The 12482-nt window shown below is 36.1% G+C and overlaps 1 long non-coding RNA gene across 4 annotated transcripts in view; it reads left to right on the top strand.

Annotated features, from left to right (window-relative positions):
- Positions 1–3811: 3811 nt before the first annotated feature.
- LOC103103626 (uncharacterized) overlaps positions 3812–12482 on the top strand; it is a 30282-nt gene continuing 21611 nt past the window's right edge. Inside the window, exons 1-3 of one of the 4 annotated variants that reach the window (XR_008912233.1) lie at positions 3814–5330; positions 5621–5730; positions 6234–6445. This is a non-coding gene — a long non-coding RNA (uncharacterized LOC103103626). Of the gene's footprint in view, positions 5731–6233; positions 6446–12482 lie in introns of all 4 variants that reach the window. The other 3 variants (XR_008912232.1, XR_008912234.1, XR_008912231.1) reach the window with 3 other exon arrangements.

The raw sequence follows: 12482 nt of genomic DNA, 5'->3' as shown, positions 1-12482 counted from the left end.
ACTAGAGAGGTTTGCCATTTTCTTCTCCACCTCATTTAACAGATGAGGAACTGAGTGAAAGCGGGTCAAGTGACTTGCCCAGGGTCACACAGCTAGAACGCTGAGACCATGTTTATTATTATTATTATCAATTATTTTTATTTTTGTCAAAATTCAGCAAGATAATCTACATGGAAAAAATCAATATTCTTTTCAATTTTCCCTTCTTACAAAACCAGTTAGTTAATGTTCAACAAGTGGTTTTAAAAAGAAAAAAAGTCAAGATATAAATTTAAATTTAATCTGCATGATTAACGTTTTCTATATCACTTCCTTAAGACAACCAGCAAAACAATAAATCAAACTCTTGCCCACGATTGAACATTAACAAAATGTTTATTTAAGCATGTTAGGCAACTATCCATTCCTATTTGCATTACTGATAATTTTGATCTTTGGAACTCATGATATTTCATAATTCAAATGCTGAGCTACATAACTTCATCAGATGTATAGTGCTGTTAAAAATAACAGGAATATTTTTCTTTTTTTTAAACATTATTTTATTTGTTCATTTTCAAACATTATTCCTAGGAAACAAAGATCATTTTCTTTTCCTCCCCCTCTCCCATCACCCCTCCCATAGCCGATGCGCGATTCCACTGGGTATCACATGTGTCCTTGATTCGAAACCATTTCCATGTTGTTGGTCTTTGCATTAAGGTGTTCATTTAGAGTCTCTCCTCAGTCATTTCCTCTCAGCCCCTGTAGTCCAGCAGTTGCTTTTCATCAGTGGTTTTACTCTCACAATTTGTCCTCTGCTTGTGGATGGTGTTTTTTTTTTCTTCCTCTATGTCCCTGCAGATTGTTCAGGGACATTGCATTGACACTAATGGAGAAGTCTTTCAATGCCTATATTGCCCCTTGTTCTAGAATCTCCGGGCAGTTTTCTTGGATGATTTCTTGTATTATGATATCAAGATTACTGTTTATTTCTGGCTTTTCTGGTAGACCAATAATTCTCAGATTATCTCTCCCTCCTCTGTTTTCCATGTCTGTCACCTTGTCAGTGAGATATTTTATGTTTTCTTCTAATTCCTTAATTTTTTGACTTTGCTTTATTGATTCTTGTTGTTTTGCAAGATCATTGGTTTCCAGTTGCTCAATTCTGGTCCTTAAGGCTTGATATTCTGCTTTGATCTTTTGGCATTCAGCTGTAATTTTTGGTTCTCTCATATAATTTGTTGGTTTTATTTTTGAACCATTTCCTACTTCTCTTTACTTTCGTCCAGTATTTCCTCTGTAGCTTGGGTTTTTCCTCCATAGAACGTTTCAAGGGTGACAGTCTTCTTTTTTGATTTCTTGCTGGGATTTTGAAGCTCCTGTGCACAGTTGGCCATTTTTTTCTGGATGTTTTTAATTCCCTCTTTAGTCAGAAATCAGAGTCTGCTGAGCGGAGGGGAGGGGGTGGTGGTGGTGGTGGTGGTTGTGTATGGAGTTAATGAGCAGGGTCTTGGTTTTCCTCAGTCCTTTGCAGCTTTTCTCAGTGCCTTCCTCCAGGGGGCACTCAGTGTCTGCTCTCTCTTGCCCACCTCGTTTTCTGTTTTAGTTACTTTTGGGGGTGCATCCCCAAAAGACCTGGTTAATTCCGAAGGACCCTAAAATGCTCCCTGTTCATTCCAGAGGGATTCCTGTCTCACTCCCTGACTCTGGCGGGCATGCTGGCTCTGGGCACCTGAAGTCTGCTCTCTTTCACTTCTTGGGTTTTTCTGTCTAGCTGCCTTCGGGGAGGGGGTTCCCCTGTTGTCCTAGTCAACTTACAAGGGCGAGAAGTGCCCTCTCCTTGCTTCAGAGGTGCCCTTTGCTCATTCGTCTCGGGTGCTCTGGTCCTGGTTCCGGCCCTCTAGGTGGGGGTTTGGCAGACTGGATCCACTCGTGTTTACATTTGGGTGGAAGCCCTTTCCCCCTCTTATAGGCTGGTAAAGCCTCGATCCCACGCACCTTCACTGCTGGTCCCGGCTCTACAGCTCCTCTGCTCCTCTGATATAGATTCTTAAGGTCTTTTGGGGTGATCCTTATCGGTGTATGTTGGTGTGTGTCGGGGAGAGTGAGTAAGCCACATTTAGCTGGCTGCCATGCTTACCCAGAAGCTACTCTTGGTACGGTCTCTAGGGGAGGAATGTTAGCTTCCCTGTCCTCTGGAGGCTTTTGATAGGATTAAGTTCAACTGAATTGGGCTGTATGTGCTCTGAGGCTGAAGACTCCTGGAAGGCTGGGCCGCCCAGGCTCTCTCCAGTTCTTGCTAGTTGCTTCTTAGCTGTTCTGCAAGGTACCCCAGTGCCTTTGGCCACCCCAAGGTTCCTGTTCTTGCAGGAGGCCCTGCCCTCTAGGGGGGGAGGGTCCTGGCCTCCCTGGGCTCTGAGGAGTCCTGATGGGATTAGGTTCAACTGGGTTGGTCTGGATGTGTCCCAAGGCAAAAACCTCCAGTGAGACTGGAGCCAGATGGAACGACCCAGCCATGGGGTTTCAGGCTCCCTGGTCTCTCCCTGGCTTCCCCTCCACTGTCTGGGCTGGACGCTCCTAGCCCGGTTCCCCACTGCTCACAAGGTAGACCCTCCAAACCAGCACCCTTGCCGGTCCAGAGGTTCCTGCTGCCTCTGGGGGCTTAGTACTCTGGGTTAGGGGGGAGGGATCCTGGGACCTTCCTTCTGCCTTCCCCTTAGACCCAAGTGTTCTTGGATTCCAGCTTTGGGGGGGGGGCATACCTTTTGATTTGAGTCCAGAAGGAAGGTTCCCACCTCTATCCTGTTAAGTTTGAATTTCAGTCCCCTATGAGCATTCAGTTTGTGATTGGTAAGGAAGGGTTTTCAGAGGTCTGAACTTTTGCTGCTGCTACGCCACCATCTTGACTCCACCCCAGGAATATTTTTCTATGTAATAGAGAGTGTCTTAGTGCTCAAAAAATAAGAGAGATTCCCTAGGCATGGTGAAGTCCTTAAGATTCCCTCATTTATGGATAATATTGTGCTGATCTCATGAAACTCCAGAACATTAAAGAATATTCTTACTGAGAAGTATGATTGATTATTCAAAAGAGACTTACCACTTCCAAGGACTCATGATGAAAAATGTCATTCTGCCTCCAGAAGAAGAATTGGTAGAATATGAATGCAGATTGAAATATACTATATTTGTTTTCTTTCCTCATTTAAAAAAAATTCTTCATGTTCTCTTCCACAAAATGACTAATGTGAACATGTTTTATGGTATCACACATGCAAAATTTATATTAGCTTGATTACCACCTCAGAGAGGGGAAGGAAAAAGGGAAGGAGGGGATTTGACTCAAAACATTAAAAAATGAAAGTTAAGTTATTTTTATGTTGAGAAAAATTAAAGTATTAATTTAAAAAATGGATTGACCAAGAAATCTATACAGAAAACCCCCCAACTATACTGATTAAAGATACCTAGCATCATAGCTCTGATACGCATTTGGATGGCTAATCTATTATATGTTATGTATGTTAGCATATCTCTATTTCTCTCTCCATCTAACTATAATCTATGTGAATATCATTTCCAAATTTCATATAATCTGGAAAAGACAATGATTTCAGTTCAGCACCAACTAAAAGAAAGGTAATGTTACCTTTAATAAATTGTTCATTGCTTTTAATGATATCAAGTTGTGCTTTGATACTAATCCCTTTCATATTTTTCAAAATTAAAAAAATTCTGAATTTAACAAAACAACAAATATGAATACTTCCATATTAGATTTCGAACAGAAAGAGTTGTGTGAGAAAATATTCATCTCTATTACATACAACTTTCTTTTCTTTTTTAAGTATTAATTTTAAAAAATTTATTTGATACAATAAAATATTCAACTCCATCCATCAGACCTTTCCCCTGATTAGAGAAAGCATCATTTCACCTATTATATATAATATGTAATAAATATGTATATAATTTCTATTAATCAGTTGTTTCCTGGGGGATGGACATATACAAGTCATTCTTCAAACAATATTTCTGTGATTGTATATAATGTTTTCCTGTTTCTGCTCATTTCACTCTTCATAATTTCATGTAGGTCTTTCCATTTGTTTCCCCAAAATTAACCTGTTTATCATTTCTTAAAATACAGTCTTATTCCATCACATTCATATGCCACAATTAGCTTAGCCATTCCCTAAGAATCGGCAACCCTTCTCTTCCTAGTTCTTTGCCAACACAAAAGAGATCTGCTATTTAAATTTATAATTAATTTTACATATTCTTTTCAAGCTTGTCCTACTTGAAAGGAAATTCTGTCACCACAAATGTTTTCCTTGAGATGCTGCATGATTGAAAATTTTGTAACACTACAATCTCTGAGTAAACAAGTGATGTGTTTCCCAAAGGGCAATAGGGCAAAAACACGTGAAGGGTACAAACAGGCTAGATTATATTTCTAATGTTGACCTAAGGTTCAAGAGTTGTAAGAGGGATGTTATTAATATTATTCAGCAGGTATATTTCATGAAAATAAGTTGGGGCAGTCATATGGAAAGAGTTAAGAATAACAAGTGGGCAGCTTAAATATTCCCATTGGTAGTCACAATATATCAAGAGACCTAGAAGATTTTTTGATGCATACATTTCTATATATACAAATGTATATATATTAGACTAAATTAGATTTTGTATATTGAACTTGAGTCTATTAAAGATTTCTTTTAAGTTCTAAAGATCTGGAATCTTTAGGATTATGTTTTAGTTAACTGAGCTATCCCATAAAGAAAAAAAAAATTAACTTTGCCAAGAACCTTGAACAAAGGCCAACTACAAAAGCATGTGGCTCCATGTAATTTAAGATAATAAATTTAGATTTAAATGTGCATTCCCTATTATTTAAAGATGCTTTCCCTTAAAATAAAACAAATAAATTGTTGTATCAGCTGTGTGAGCATGTGCTGGTAACATATAAAATCTTTTTTTTAAAAACCTTTGTTCAGAGATCTGAGTCTATCAGAAGACTTGGTTGTTTTTTTTTTAAACTGTACTTGACATCTTGCAGTTTTTTAGTAAATCTATTTTTTGTTTGTTTGTTTCCTAATATATAAAATAAAATCATAATATGGTAAGTCAATAATTTAAAAATTGTTTTGATTATGAAGACCCCAATGATTTGGTTATACAGAATAATTGGTAAAAACAATTGATGGAACTGTGCCTTATTTTTATTGAATTTTAGATGCTGCCTAAGGCAATATTATAGGGAGGAAAGAGAGTCAACTTTAATGAAGTTGGTTACATATTCAAGTCCTGCCTCTAATAAATATTGACTGTGATACCTACCATAGGTAAGTCTCTTGACCTATCAGTGTTCTAGGCAATTTTCTACATTTATAAGTTGCTGAGAAAGTGCTGAGCTGTTTTGGTATATGGAATTTGCTTTCTATAAAGTTCTTTGAGCAAAAAACAAAAAAATAAAGGAAAAAACAAGTCAACTCCCTTCAAGTAACTATCATGCAATCTGATGCTAAATGGAAGACCTTTCAAATCAAAATGTTTAATTCACTCAACACAAGAAGACATGGACTATTGTTATGTTTAATTATTGCTTTTAAACTTATACTTTCTATCTGAGAAGTGATGCTGTATGTCTCTGGGATAGAGTGGCAAATGACAGAGTGGTGATTATGGAGACCAAAAGGAAAGCTAAAGGATATTCTTTCACTTCCAGAATCAGTTCTTTACAAGGTAGCTTTTTTCTCTTTTATAAAATATTGTAAATTCCAGAACACTTTATATAATCAGAATCATATAAAATACAAATATCCATCATAAAAATTGAGCAAATATTTGTTAATTTCATTTCACCATTGAGATAGATAGGCTTGTTTTTTTTTATTATTATTACTTTGGAGTTGATAAAAAGTATTTTGAGATATTGAGAAAAACTAACAACTTTAGGCACATGATGTTCCTTTTATTCTAGGAAGTCAGGTATTGCAGTAGATAGGGCACTAGGCTTGGAATCAGAAAGATGAGTTCAAATACAACTTCAGATTTTTCCTTGATGTGTGACAGTGAGCAAATCACACCTTTTTTTTCCTTTCAGTTTCCTCAGTTGTAAAATTGGTCTAATCAATAGTACCTGTTTACAGGGGTGTTGTGAGGAAAAAATGAGATATTTGCAAAAAATGCCTGCCATATATTAGTCATGTGAAAAATGCTTATATTATTCCCATTTCCTATTGAAGCAGATGGTGTGGAGTTATATAATATGCAGTAATGTCCTTCAAATATCCAGAGCTCTCTATTAAGGACAAAAGTTACCAGATTACTGAAGAGGGAGACTAATTCTCAGGATCTAAATTGCCATTGGGGTGTTCTAGTGGAATTCTAGAGCTCCAAATATCATTCAATGTGTTCCTAATCTGAGAGACAATAAAGCAGACAGATGTATGCCTGGGTAAGTGCTATTTAAAGATTATAAAGCTTTGGTGCCAACCAGTCTAGATAGTATTTTTTTTCATGCACACATTGAATCAACTTGCTCTGGTATATTGTATCTGATTTTGTATATTATCTTTAGCAATATAAATAAACCCTAATAAATTTAATTGCTTTAGAAGGGAAAGAAGAAATAATGCCTGAATGAATTATCTAGTTATTCCAACAAGAGATAAAATAGGGAGGCTCCTTCCTTTGAAAGAGCATGGATAAAGCTATCATAAGACCTAATCTCTACTTTTCTTTAATCATGAAACCAAAACTCAACTTCTTCTCTAATGTCTGGCATTGATACTAAACTTTATGATCATGTACAGGGCACTTTTCCCTTTTTGAACTTCCATTCTCCCATCTATAAAATAATTTTTGAAGTCTCTTTTCAGTTATGTGCTTCTATTTCTAGAATTATGGTTCTAGAGAAAAGTAATTAGGATTTGGATCTCAATTCTGAAAGAGCTGTCCTGATATACATATATATACATACATATATATATATATATATTTATACATGTATATGTATAAATATATATATATATATATACAACTCTTTAATGTTTACAAAGTGCTTTATATACACTGTTGCATTAGATTTGCAAAACAAATTTGTAAGGTATTATGGGAATTATGGTCCCAATTTTATGAGAAACTAAGCTTCATACACTTTAAGAGTAACTTGCTCAAGTTAGAATCAGGATTCCAACTTAAGTCTCTTTTGAGTCAAAGTCTTGTCCTTTTTTAAACTATTAAGTTAGAAATATTGAAAGAGTAAAGCCCTGAAGTCAATAATGAGTCCTCAGTATCACTTAAAAAACAAAGTTAGAATGCCCAAGGAGCTGACAGAAATAAGCTACTCATAAGCCCCAGGACTAAATTCTCTGCAAGTCTCACCTAGTACTTTCCAACAAAATATAGAATAAGTGAATATCTTTTTTTAAATTTTATAATATTTTATTTGATCATTTCCAAGTATTATTCATTAAAGACAAAGATCATTTTCTTTTCCTTCCCCCCACCCCCCATAGCCAACGTGTGATTCCACTGGATATCACATGTGTTCTTGATTCGAACCCATTGCTATGTTTTAATATTTGCATTAGGGTATCCTTTAGAGTCTCTCCTCTGTCATGTCCCCTCAACCGCTGTAGTCAGGCAGTTGCTTTTCCTCTGTGTTTCTACTCCCACAGTTTATCCTCTGCTTATGAATGGTGTTTTTTCTGCTGGATCCCTGCAGATTGTTCAGGGACATTACACCACCACTAATGGAGAAGTCCATTATGTTTGATTATACCACAGTGTATTAGTTTCTGTGTACAATATTCTCCTGGTTCTGCTCCTCTCGCTCTGCATCACTTCCTGGAGGTTGTTCCAGTCTCCATGGAATTCCTCCACTTTATTATTCCTTTTAGCACAATAGTATTCCATCACCAACATATACCACAATTTGCTCAGCCATTCCCCAATTGATGGGCATCCCCTCGTTTTCCAGTTTTTGGCCACCACAAAGAGCGCAGCTATGAATATTTTGGTACAAGTCTTTTTGTCCATTATCTCTTTGGGGTACAGACTCAGCAGTGCTATGGCTGGATCAAAGGGTAGACACTCTTTTGTCGCCCTTTGGGCATAGTTCCAAATTGCCCTCCAGAATGGTTGGTTCAGTTCACAACTCCACCAGCAATGAATTAATGTCCCTACTTTGCCACATCCCCTCCAGCATTCATTACTTTCCTTTGCTGTTATGTTAGCCAATCTGCTAGGTGTGAGGTGATACCTCAGAGTTGTTTTGATTTGCATCTCTCTGATTATGAGAGATTTAGAACACTTATTCATGTGCTTGTTAATAGTTTTGATTTCTTTATCTGAGAACTGCCTATCCATGTCCCTTGCCCATTTATCAATTGGAGAATGGCTTGATTTTTTGTACAATTGATTTAGCTCTTTATAAATTTGAGTAATTAAAACTTTGTCAGAGGATTCTATGAAGATTTTTTCCCAATTTGTTGTTTTCCTTCTGATTTTATTTACATTGGTTTTGTTTGTACTAAAGCTTTTTAATTTGATGTAGTCAAAATTATTTATTTTACATTTTGTGATTCTTTCTATGTCTTGCTTGGTTTTAAAGTCTTTGCCCTCCCAAAGGTCTGACATGTATACTATTCTGTGTTTACCCAATTTACTTATGGTTTCCTTCTTTATGTTTAAGTCATTCACCCATTTTGAATTTATCTTGGTGTAGGGTGTGAGGTGTTGATCCAAACCTAATCTCTCCCACACTGTCTTCCAGTTTTCCTAGCAGTTTAGTGCTGGGAATAGTGATTTTTTCCACTATAGCGAATAGTGGATTTTTGTCCCAAAAGCTGGGATCTTTGTGTTTATCTTATACTGTCTTGTTGAGGTCGCTTCCCCCCCCCTTCCCCCCCCCCCCCGGTCTATTCCACTGATCTTCCTTTCTGTCTCTTAGCCAGTACCAAATTGTTTTGATGACTGCTGCTTTGTAATATAGTTTAAGGTCTGGGACTGAAAGGTCCCCATCATGTGTTTTTTTTTTTCATTATTTCCCTGGATATCCTTGATCTTTTGTTATTCCAGATGAATTTTGTTATGGTTTTTTCTAAATCAGTAAAGAAATATTTTGGGAGTTCAATGGGTATGGCACTAAATGGATAAATAAGTTTGGGTAGGATGTTCATTTTTATTATATTGGCTTGTCCTATCCATGAGCAGTTAATGTTTTTCCAATTGCTCAAGTCTAGTTTTAGTTGTGTGGAGAGTGTTTTGTAGTTGTGTTCATATAGTTACTGTGTTTGTCTTGGGAGATAGATTCCTAGGTATTTTATTTTGTCTAAGGTGATTTTGAATGGGATTTCTCTTTCTAGTTTTTGCTGCTGAGCTGTGTTGGAGATGTATAGAAAAGCTGATGACTTATGTGGGTTTATTTTGTATCCTGCAACTTTACTAAAGTTGTTGATTATTTCTACTAGCCTTTTGGTTGATTCTCTAGGATTCTTTAAGTAGACCATCATGTCATTTGCAAAGAGTGATAACTTGGTCTCCTCCTTGCCTATTTTGATGCCTTCAATTTCTTTTTCTTCTCTAATTGCTACTGCTAGAGTTTCTAGTACAATGTCAAAAAGTAGAGGTGATAATAGGCATCCTTGTTTCACTCCGGATCTTATTGGGAATGCATCTAGTTTATCCCCATTGCAGATGATATTAGCTGATGGTTTTAGATATATACTGTTTATTATTTTTAGGAATGACCCTTCTATTCCTATGCTTTCTAGTGTTTTTAATAGGAATGGGTGTTGTATTTATCAAAGGCTTTTTCTGTGTCTATTGAGATAATCATGTTTTTCTTGTTGGTTTGCTTGTTGATGTGGTCAATTATGTGGATGGTTTTCCTAATATTGAACCAGCCCTGCATCTCTGGGATAAATCCTACTTGATCATGGTGGATGACCCTTCTGATCACTTGCTGGAGTCTTTTTGCTAGTATCCTATTTAAGATTTTTGCATCTATATTCATTAGGGAGATTGGTCTATAGTTTTCTTTCTCTGTTTTTGACCTGCCTGGTTTTGGAATCAGTACCATGTTTGTGTCATAAAAGGAGTTTGGTATAACTCCCTCTTTGCTTATTATGTCAAATAGTTTATATAGTATTGGGATTAACTGTTCTCTGAATGTTTGATAGAATTCACTGGTGAATCCATCAGGCCCTGGGGATTTTTTCTTAGGAAATTCTTTGATGGCTTGTTGGATTTCATTTTCTGATATGGGATTATTTAAGAATTCTATTTCTTCTTCTGTTAGTCTAGGCAGTTTGTATTTTTGTATATATTCATCCATATCACCTAAATTGATGTATTTATTGCCATATAATTGGGCAAAGTAATTTTTAATGATTGCCTTAATTTCCTCTTCATCGGAGGTGATGTCCCCCTTTTCATCTTTGATGCTATTAATTTGCTTTTCTTCCTTCCTTTTTTAAATTAGTTTGAACAGTACTTTGTCTATTTTGTTTGTTTTTTTCAAAGTACCAGCTTCTTGTCTTATTTATTAAATCAATAGTTCTATCACTTTCAATTTTATTAATTTTTCCCTTAATTTTTAGGATTTCTAGTTTGGTTTTCTGCTGGGGGTTTTTAATTTGATCGTTTTCGAGTTTTTTTATTTGCATTTCCAATTGATTGATCTCTGCTCTCCCTAGTTTGTTGACATATGCACTAAGGGATAAGAATTTACCTCTGATTACCACTTTGGCTGCATCCCAAAATGTTTGAAAGGATGTCTCACCATTGTCATTTTCCTCGATGAAATTGTTAATTGTTTCTATGAATTCTTCTCTAACTAAACGATTTTGGAGTATCATATTGTTTAATTTCCAATTAGTTTTTGATTTGGTTTTCCATGTACCATTACTGAACATTATTTTTATTGCCTTGTGATCTGAAAAGGCTGCATTTATTATTTCTGCTTTTCTGCATTTGTGTGCCATATTTCTGTGACTTAATGTATGGTCAATCTTTGTGAATGTGCCATGTGGTGCTGAGAGGAAGGTTATTCCTTTTTATCCCTATTTATTTTTCTCCATATGTCTATTCTAATTTTTCTAAGATTTCATTCACTTACCTCTTTCTTTTTTATTTTTTTGATTTGATTTATCTAAATTTGATAATGGTTGTTTTAAGTCTCCAACTAATATGGTTTTACTGTCTATTTCTTCCTTCAATTCTCCTAGTTTCTCCATTAGAAATTTGGGTGCTATATTATTTGGTGCATACATGTTGATTAGTGATATTTCCGCATTATCTAAAGTCCCTTTTAACAAAATATAATTATCTTCCCTATCCCTTTTGATCAGGTCTATTTTTGCTTTGGCTTTATCAGATATCATGATTACCACTCCTGCCTTCTTTCTGTCAGTTGAGGCCCAGAAGGTCTTACTCCATCCTTTAATTCTGACCTTGTAGATATCAACCCGCCTCATGTGTTTTTCTTGAAGATAACATATGGTAGGGTTTTGGATTCTAATCCATTCTGCTATTCGTCTACATTTTATGGGTGAGTTCATCCCATTCACATTCAAAGTTATGACTGTCATTTGTGGATTTCCTGGCATTATGATATCCTTCCCTAATTCTAACCTTTTCTTCTTCATCTCTACCTTTTAGTCCAGTAATTTACTTTAAATCAGTCCCCCTTGTCTCCTCCCTTGATATGTTTCCCTTTCTAGTCCCTCCCTTTTAATTCCCTCCCCCTCCCCTCTTCTTCCCTCCCTTTTTTGTGTTCCCTTCCCCTACCCACTTTGGATTTCCCTTCTCCCTACCCTTGTTGGGTAAGATAGAAATCACGATCCCAATGGATCTGGTTGTTCTTCCCTCTCAGAGTTGATTTCCCTGAGAGTAAGGTTTAAGTAAAAAACTCTCTTCCTCTCCTTCTTATAGGAGTTTTCTTCCCCTCTCCTTCCCGTGTGAATCTTTGTGTGAGAAAGATTATTCTATTTGGTTTTTCTTTTCCCCCTATTTACACATTACATTTTCCCCACATGTTAGTATACATAGATTGATATAAATGTAGTCCTTATTGAAGATAGTTTGAGTAAAAGAAGAAGATAACATTTTTCTCTTTTTCCCTTTCCTTTATATTTACCTTTTCAGGTATTCCATGCTCTTTGTTTTTTGATATCTAACTTTCCACAGAGCTCTGGTCTTTTCTTTACAAAAACTTGGAAATCTTCTATTTTGTTGAATGCCCATACTTTCCCTTGGAAGTATATAGTCAGTTTTGCTGAGTAGCTGATTCTTGGTTGAAGATCCAGCTCTCTTGCCTTTCTTAAGATCATGTTCCATGCCTTATGATCATTTAGAGTAGAACTTGCAAGGTCTTGTGTGACCCTGATTGGCATTCCTTTATATCTAAATTGTCTTTTTCTGGCTTCTTGTAGGATTTTTTCTTTTGTTTGAGCTTTGGAATTTGGCAATTACATCCCTGGGAGTTG

Source organism: Monodelphis domestica, chromosome 5 (genome assembly GCF_027887165.1).
Source record: "Monodelphis domestica isolate mMonDom1 chromosome 5, mMonDom1.pri, whole genome shotgun sequence".
Lineage (NCBI taxonomy): Eukaryota > Metazoa > Chordata > Mammalia > Didelphimorphia > Didelphidae > Monodelphis > Monodelphis domestica.
This window is presented reverse-complemented; position numbering and strand designations above follow the sequence as displayed.